The sequence below is a fragment of the Pelecanus crispus genome, chromosome 1 (genome assembly GCF_030463565.1).
Source record: "Pelecanus crispus isolate bPelCri1 chromosome 1, bPelCri1.pri, whole genome shotgun sequence".
Lineage (NCBI taxonomy): Eukaryota > Metazoa > Chordata > Aves > Pelecaniformes > Pelecanidae > Pelecanus > Pelecanus crispus.
The window spans coordinates 74,922,481-74,930,634 of NC_134643.1; positions in this window are offsets into that span (position 1 = coordinate 74,922,481).

The following is an 8,154-nucleotide window of genomic DNA, read 5'->3' on the forward strand; positions in this document are numbered from 1 at the left end:
AGTAAGCAAAGAACAAAGACGTTCTGAGGGCAAGCTAGTTTGTCTGTAACACAGCTTTTCAGTCTTCTTCACAAGCATTTGGTACTGACCACTGTGGGAGACAGGAGTATGAAGACCTGTACGTTTGACTGATGTATACCTGTCTCCATGGTCTTTATTTACTATGGCTGTCCTTCCTAGCCATAAAAAGGACATTTAATTCTGCTCTGCATGTTCTATTGAGCCTTCCCCTCTTCCACTGGCATGAATGTAAATTTGTTAATTTTAATAGAAACTGTATCAGAGACTAATATATTGGCATTAAAATTAGAAGGAGAAAAAATAAAACCAAAACCACCAGATCAGCTTGAGTCTAAATGGAAACAAACCAGACTCTGTTCTGCTTCCCCTCCCAAGATTTGCAAAAACATCCCTCTTTATTTTTCTGCCTACTTTCAGTCAACTCCATCTCGACTTGATGATTAGAACTTCTGGTAGGGCTAAGCCACTTGCTTTCTTATACGTCTTACATATTTCCCAAAAATACATTCAAAGAAGGAGCAATATATGCCAGGGACTTGGAATATACTTACCTGTAAAAGCCCCTAAGGGTAAGTCAGAGGCCTACCTTACAGTCAGGATGGATATAAGTTAATTTCCTCTTTTTTGTCTTGGATACACTTTCCAGGTGTGATCTTGTGGCACCTGCTCTTCTCTGTGTTTTCCACTTCATAGACCCATGTCTGCGAAGCAAGTTGTCCTTGACAAGCCCACCAACAGGACTGAATTGCTTTTCACATTCTTCAACCCAGCACCCCCCGAGTCAGTCTCTTCAAACACTAATTTCTACAGCAATGTTAATCCTCTCAAATGTGTTTCTTAACTAACTTGATTACTAGCAAATTCATGGGCATTAACTCCTTCTGCAGCTACCTCCTCATTTTCCATCTCTAAAAGTGTAATGCATTATTATAGCATTCCTGGAAATACTTACTTAACAATTAAGTGTGGGTGGTCAGCAACTCTGACAATTAACTTTAATATATAAATAGTTTGCATTTCTGCTTTCTTTAAAGACATTTACACAAGCTGTGTTCAATTGCCAGTACTAAACTGTGCTCATACAGCTTTGCACTTTGCAATATGGTATAAAAATTTATATCCCAGGGAATCATTTACGCCTTATCTTAATATTGCTTCATTCAGACTGTGGCCCACCTGCAATACCAAAAGGTGAGCAACAGAACAAAGATTGCAGTCACCTATGTCTGTCCTCTTCTGCTCCTACGAGTTGGCAATGGGATTCTGTCCCTTAGTATACCAGTCTCTGCATTTCACTAACATACACAGGAACATAATCTTGGCTAATTACAGGTTTTCTCTTCTGGTGCTAAAAGAAACCAGCCAGCAACCTCTGCCCAAGTTTCTCTTAGGGCATCAGAAACATCACACTGCCCCTTATACAATTACAGGTGACACAATGGCAATGTTTGCCTTTATTTATTATTACCTTCCCTCAAAGCATAAATTATGGTAGAAAAAGTGCATTTCAATCCATTTTTTACTGGAAAGATTATTAAGCTTATTAATTGAATAACAAAATAAAATTCTTATTTCCAGCTATGTTCCTGAGGTTGCTTTCCCCAGCTTCAAAATATTTTTGTGGTCACACTTGGTCAAATGGAACTGAAGTCAACGCAGACTAGCAGCCTAGATTATCAGAGAGATGTAGGTGTGTTACTCACTCTGCTCAGGTGCATTTACACCACACTTTAAATCTAGATTAGAACTCAGACTACCATTTCTGTGCCTGAAGATGAACCAACAGTGTTCCGACTCCCTTCTCCCATGTCCTTGCTCTCTGTTGTGCATTCCTGTTGCTTTACCTTTCTTCCACTCTTAGGCTCTCAAAGATCTTCTGCAAACCTTTTTAACTCACTAAGCAGGCAGAAATTTAATGCAGCAAAAAGATTGCTTTCCAGGTAGTGAATTGATTCGGCCCGCAGAAGTGTTCAACAAGTGTCAGACCCACATAAGCAAAAGAGCAGGAAAGTGGAGCCAAGGGGAGAAGAGAGGAGAAAGTGGGGGTGAAAGCAGAGTAGGAAAGGATGGGGAGTGAAACCTGCCCATCTGAGCACCACTGATGTGTTATGTCACCTCAAATATTTGTAGAGCTACAGTCTCAAGCCCTAACCTAAGCTGCCCAGGCCAGCCCTGAACACAGCTGGCCTCCTAGGATCAGCACAGCTGTAAGGAAATTATCTCCTTCAGTGGACATCAATCAGTATCTCTTTAGCCAAGAGCAAGAAGAGAGGCAGCTTATGCTACTACGATATCCACACTGTGACTAAGTTTTGTAACAAACCAGCTGAGGAATTTGTGCAGGCCAGGTGAGACTGTATTTATGCAAAAGTTTGTCCTTGGGTTCTGATTGGCCTACCAGCTCTCATGTAAACACCTACACTTGAGTCCTACTTGTAAGCCTCCAATATCTACTGAAATTTCAGGGAAGAGGACAATAAAATTCCTCCGTACAGGATCTTACTCCTTCCACTTCTGCACTGAGTTTAGAACATATTTATGGCAGGCTCAGAAGTTACTTAGTGGTAACATCACAATTGCCTCTTCCAGCCATCTCCACTACTGGACTAAATTTCCACAGGCAACCAGAAAGACAGGCAAGTAATCAGAAGGCTTGTTTCTAGAAGACAACCACTTTACAGAGCGCACAAAGAACTAAAGCACACAGTGTGGACAGTTTTAGTACCGGCTACGGCTACAAAGCAGATGCATGACGTACAGCTGATGTAACTTGGGCTGAACAAGGCTGGCTTAAAAACAAAGCAGATACATCCTGTGTGGATCAAAGCAAGCATATTCAGTGTAGTTGGCAACAGCAGGCAGGCTAGCATTGAGAGACATGAGTTTGGACCCATTTGTCCTACACAAACCCATAAATACATTTTATAGTTTTAAACCACATTTCACCTTAGCTAACTGGTAAAAAAAGAGAAGAAAAGCACACAAATATCTGGATTAAAATGTCTAGGAAGCAATATTCTGCAAGTTGCCTTGCCTGAGTCCCAAGGGGACATCCTATTTTCAATGTAAAAAGCATCTTCCATTTGGCTCAGCTTAGTCATATGGATAAACTGATAAGTCCTTGTTTTGTTTACAAACAGGATTAAAAATCACATGAGGTAACCAAGCAGATGGCAATTATAGTGTCAGAATTTTTAACTATTTTTTTTTCAGTTGCAAAAAGCATTTTGAAATCTTGTTTTACTAGGCACAGTTCGAATTGTTACTCAAATGCAACTGCACTAACATTAGACTGAGACAAAGGAAAATATTCTCATGGCAAAACAATTAGGTACTTACAGTTTTGAAAAGGTTTTCAGAAGAAATGGCTGATATTGTACGCTTAAACTTTGAACTTGATTCTAAATTGTGGAAAATTAACCCAAGTATACTTACTGCAGAATTTGTGTTTTTGCCAAATGTTTCAGCTGTGCATTTCAGAGTACGTACTCAGATGTGAAAGATGTGGGCTGAGTTCTTCATTAGAAACTAATTAAGGCCATCTCTTTCTCTTCCCCACCAAGAAGTCAAGAGCTACAGCAGTGCCAGAACCCTGAGGATGAAGTGCTGACACTCCCACCCACTGAAGACATATGGAGAGTGCTCACAAGCAAGAAAGGAACTTCAGGAGTGTACATAACTAGATTTACAGGTTAGGCGGTATCCTAGCAAAGGGTAACACAAGGTCAGACTGGAAGAGGGGAATGAATTTGTGTTTCTCACATCTTGAGGGGGTGTTTAAGCCCTGAGTTAGTGCATGGAAAGCAGCACAGGCATAATCATTGGCCTCTTCTTGCTGTCTTGGAATGATTTGGAAGAATATGTAGCCCTTTCCAGTTGGTATAAATCACTCAGAGGCTCAGCTGTAGGGCAGAACTGGGTCTGAACCAAAGATGGAGAAAATTACTTCAGCCCCTGAAGCACAGAGGCATAATATCACTCTCCTCAGCATCCCCAGCTGCTGGGCTTCAGTGTTTCTTCTCAGTGTAACAGTCTTTCTGGATCTATTTTTGAAGTATCGAAGTTTAACTACCTACTATATAACTGGGGTGCTGTTAATTCTAGAAGGGGGCAAAGATCCTAATAATTAGGCACTGTGACATTCACTAGGAGCACCCTTTCCTTTGGGACTTTTGTTGAATGATGATGGTTCACCATGCAAAAGTGAAAGATAAAAAAGCTGCCTATAGTCACATAGCCGCTGTGGTTGTCCTACAGGCTAGGGTGCTGTTAGTTACTGATTACTGATGTTACAAATTCAGCCAGTAGTTTGACCGAGCATAAATATTTCTGGCTAATGTGACAAGAGGAGATTATGTGACTTTGATCAAATTGGGTAGACATCAGATCTAAGAATTGGTAGATACACCTTCAAGTACTGGTGCTGAAGTAAGTGTCTGTGACCTTAAGTCTCTAGATGACACTTGTCTTTGTCTCCCTCACAGGAATAACTACTAATGTACGTGAGAAGCCTAAATGCATGGTCTAAAAAGTGTGGTGAGGGTGGGACTGGGATTAATGAAAGCCTAGCTTTGAGCACAGCCTCCAGGGCAGTGTTTCTCAGCTTTCTCAGGAAGCACCCAGCCTTCCTGAAAAATGTCCCTGGGCTATCACATACCCTGTATGGTTAGGCTGCTGGGGGGAATAACAGTCTGGCAAGGTACTTCGCATTTTTGTTACACAGTATGTTTTTGTCTCACAAACTTACAACTGTGCTGCTGTACAGAAAAACATCTTGTAGACTCTCTGCTGAAGCCTTACAGACTACTGGTGGCTGAGGATCCTGGCCTGCTCAGTGCTGCACCAGAGCATGATGTAAGGCATTTTTCCCTGTTATTTCTTATAACAAGTTCACAACTGTAAGTTTCTGAGAGCGTATCTTCTCAGTTCTCACACACTAGAAAATTTTTTGAGTAAAAATCTTTTAACATGTTTCAAATATGTGAAAAGCTTCATTCTCCCCCAGAAAATATAGTTTTCATAAGAACTATAGCACTGCTTTCTCTTCTCGCTTCATGATGGTCTCCAAATCACACCTGATGGCTGTCTGTACTGGGATTTCGCTCATACAGTTTAAGTAGAAATAGAAATTCTGTTTCCACCTTTGATTTCCTTTGACTAAAATCTGAGGTAAAGTCTTATTTCCTACTAAGATATTTTGAGAGTTTTCTTGCATTTTGTATTTTCTCCACTTATCCATTGCCACTTTTGGAAAATTAAAAAATCCTCTGACAAAATAAGAAGAAAATGTAAAGACAGTGGTCCGAGTTCTGCCACATACTGCTTTGTGTTCACAGAAGACAGTACAATGAAAAAGCAATAGTGAACAGAGGTAGAAAATGATTAAGTATAAAGCTGCCTTAACTCCATGTGGCCATCCTTGCTCCTCTTAAAAAACTGGCTAAAGGCAATGAGGGAAGAGGATACTGCCTACCAAACCGGCAGCTGTTCAACAGTGTGTGTCAACAGCAAAGTAGTATTCATTCAGGTGTAAAGTGACTTCTCTCCTGTACCCATAGCATGTGCAACAGTCCTCTGTCTATGACTAAGCCTTGTTTTATATAGCAGAGAAGTCTCAGTGTCGTTAGAGCATTACCCTTGCTTTTGCATTAAAAATATCTTAACTTCAGTATTCTAACTGTAATAGTTAGTTCTGGAAATCTGACTAATCAAGAGACTTGGCTAGAATGCACAGGGAATTTGATATATGACATTTATTTTAACTGATTAGAAACTAGAACTGTAGATCTCAGTTTAGTTGGTTTTTATCCTGTGTTTAACTATTACAAGGGCTTATCAGTCCTTTCTTCTTTCTCTCTCACTCCATCCATTCTTTTTAGTATTTCACCTCATAACTATTTGTAGAATATATTCTACATATATTTTTGTCCTGGTTTCGGCTGGGACAATTTTATATTTTAATCCATGCCTATATGGGGGGAGGAGGCAGCATGAGTGAAACAGGTACCCCCATGCAGGGTGTGATCTGGAGGCAGGATGCCAGCAATGGCATGATCAAGGGAGGGAAGCCCCGAAGGAGCCATAGAACATGGCCAACTGGGCTGAACTCACAGGAGCAGCGCATGAGCTGGACCACCAGGTTGCAGCCAGGAGAAGAAAGTTATTAAAGGTGTACATTGTCCCAGAGAAAGTGGAGATCGACATGGCTTCAGGACATGGTTTAGTAGGCATGGTGGTGTTGGATTGATGGTTGGACTGATGATCTTAGAGGTCCTTTCCAACTTTAATGATTCTATTCTAGTTTTACTTTCATTACAAAATAATCCAGCCATCGAAACAGGAAACGTGAAATTAATTATTACTCTACCCTTAACTGGTTTAGTGGTGGACTTGGTAGTGTTAGGCTAACGGTTGGACTTGATGATCTTAAAGGTCTTTTCCAACCTGAACAATTCTATGATTCTATGATTTTGACTACAGAGATCCCTATTTTCAAACCTCCTTATCCATCGTAATTATTTAAAAGTGAGCTTCTGAGATGCGTGCAAGTATTTGCAGTATCTACAGGAAATTAGCAAACCAGTGAAACAAAAGCAATTGTCTGGGGTTTTAATTCATTATTAAACAAATAACCATTAAATAAACTTTGATAAGATAGAAAGTTGTAGGCATATCACACACGGGACTGTAATTCTACAATCTCAGTAGGATTATTTTGTTCAATAATAATTTCTGCTCAGGGTGAGTAAGGTTGAAGACTCAGACTCAGTAAAGGAATTACAAAAAAATGGCAAGCAAAAATTCCAGTCAAATAAATATCTCCTTATATCAGGCACTTAACAATTTGCTTTAAATACTTCTCTCCATATCAGAGAAAAAGAATCCAGGTGGCAGTTTAAGTGATTTATAGTTTGTGCCTACTATCATATGATTTTCTAGCTCCAGTTTAGAGAACCTTGCTTTTAAAATCTCCCCTAGAGTTCATCACCAGTAATGTGTATTTTAGAAACTGAAGACAAGTAAGTGCCCTCTTTCCTCTTAAAAAGAAAAAAATAATAAAGGGGAAGAAGAAGAAAAAAAAATATTATTTTTTTAAAAGTTGAAGTACCTCTTCAGGGTGATCGCTTTAATTACTGCATGCATCAGCTTATCTCATCTTACTTTTGAGGTTTAAACTCCTGTTTACAAAGATACACATTTCCCATTATAAAAGATTTACTCTTATACATGCCACTCAATTTCGGTCAAGTCATATTAGCATATTTGCAAACTGTCTTAAAGTAGGCACCCATATGCTGAACATTCACAGAAGTCAAAAGAATTTCACTTTCTGATGTGCTTAAGTATGAACTGAGTTTATCTTTAAAAGCAAAATGAAGAAAATTATGTTTCAAAGGCATATTCATTCGGACGCATACATGCACACGCAGACACACACACACGAACAAGAGTTTTCCCAAGGATTGCCTACATTCAAACCTCTCTGGTGTTCTGTTTTTCTGTAGCACTATGAGAAAGGAAGTACTATCGGAATTATATCGATCTTTGCTTCATCGAGAAAGGGTCTTAGACACTTCTGCTTACAAATGAATAAAGGCTATTATCCACATATTTGGCTCCACAGTTCTGGAGGAAGGAAAAATGCCTTTTACAGGGATAACAAAATAAAGAATTCCTATGAAAATAGTGTTTTCCAGAAAAAAAAAAAATTAAAAAATGTTTATTTTAATTTTTAGCTGCCTGAGAGTGCTGGAGAGCTTTTCTATTTTTTCAGGCTTTTGGGGAGCTGAAGGATATTGGGAGAACATTTTTAGGGTAAATGTGTGTTCTCAATCTTAAAGTAGGTAATTGTAGCCTACTTGCATGGTCTGTGTGCATAAAAAAAGTGCCTGAAGGAATACACCCATAAGACCCATACCTGGGCACTTTAGTGACTTCCGTGAATTTTCAGTGTTTAGATGTGCTTAGGTAACACTGGGAAGCACTTACTGTGCAGATCTTGACCTTTATAACCTGCTTTTGTTTCAGCACACAGCCTTCAGCAGTGATACTGGGGTACTGAATGAAGGTAAGGAGTCACTCCCAGCCATTTGCCAGTGATCAGCAACATGTACAAATTAAATGACCTCTCAA